We start from the raw sequence: 1,200 nt of genomic DNA, 5'->3' as shown, positions 1-1,200 counted from the left end.
TTTTGTATTTCTATGTTTTGGCCGGGTATGGTTCTCAATCAGGGACAGCTGTCTATCGTTGTCTCTGATTGGGAACCATACTTAGGTAGCCCTTTTCCATCCTTTCTTTGTGGGAAGTTAACTTTGTTTGTGGCACATAGCCCTTAAGCTTCACGGTTGTTTTGTATTGTTTATTGTTTTTGTCGGCGTCATTTCTAAATAAAAGGAATATGTACGCTTACAACGCTGCACCTTGGTCTTCCTTCAACGACGGCCGTGACAGAACTACCCACCACCAATGGACCAAGCAGCGTGGCCAGGAGTATGAGACAACCTGGGAGGAGGTAGAGAGGTGGTCGGTCGACCCAGGGAGAGTGCCAGAGCCCGCCTGGGATTCAATTGAGCAGTGCGAAGAGGGATACCGGAGAATGGAGTCGGCGAGACGTACACGGTTAGCGAGGAAGCCCGAGAGGCAGCACCCCCCCCAATTTTTTTTGGGGGGGGGCACACGAGGAGATTGGCTGAGTCAGGTTGGAGACCTGTGGCGAGCGTCGTACTGGTCAGGCACCATGTTATGCGGTGGAGCGCACGGTGTCTCCAGTGCGCGTTCACAGCCCGGTGCACTACATCCCAGCTCCCCGCATCTGCCAGGCTAGGGTGAGCATCCAGCCAGRACAGGTTGTGCCAGCCTTGCTCTCCAGACCTCCAGTGCGCCTCCTCGGCCCAGTATATCCTGCGCCGGCTCTACGCACAGTGTCTCCGTTGCGTCTGCACAGCCCAGTGCGTCCTGTGCCAGCGCCCCGCATGTGCAGGGCGAAGATAACCATCCAGCCAGGACGGGTTGTGCAGGCTCTAGYCTCGAGACCTCCAGTGCGCCTCCACGGCCCAGTGTATCCGGTGCCTCTGCCAAGGACAAAGCCTCCTGTATGTCTCTCCATCCTGGTGAGTCCTGTGCCTGCGCCCAGAACTAAGCCTCCTGTATGTCTCCCCAGCCTGGTGAGCCCTGTGGCAGCTCCACGTACCAGACTGCCCATACGTCTCCTCACTCCAGTGATGATCCATGGCAAGAAGCCTCCAGTGATGATCCATGGCACGAAGCCTCCAGGGATGATCCATGGCAAGAAGCCTCCAGTGATGATCCGAAGCCTCCAGTGATGATCCATGGCATGAAGCCTCCAGTGATGATCCATGGCAAGAAGCCTCCAGTGATGATCCATGGCA

General features: G+C 56.3%; 1 protein-coding gene across 2 annotated transcripts in view; it reads left to right on the top strand.

Moving 5' to 3' along the window:
• p2rx5 (purinergic receptor P2X, ligand-gated ion channel, 5) overlaps positions 1-1,200 on the top strand; it is a 25,496-nt gene that overhangs the window by 12,662 nt on the left and 11,634 nt on the right. The gene's annotated exons all lie outside the window — the stretch shown is intronic.

This window comes from Salvelinus sp. IW2-2015, linkage group LG20 (assembly GCF_002910315.2).
Source record: "Salvelinus sp. IW2-2015 linkage group LG20, ASM291031v2, whole genome shotgun sequence".
Classification (NCBI taxonomy): domain Eukaryota; kingdom Metazoa; phylum Chordata; class Actinopteri; order Salmoniformes; family Salmonidae; genus Salvelinus; species Salvelinus sp. IW2-2015.
The sequence above is the reverse complement of the archived record's forward strand: the minus strand, read 5'-3'. Positions and strand labels throughout refer to the sequence as shown.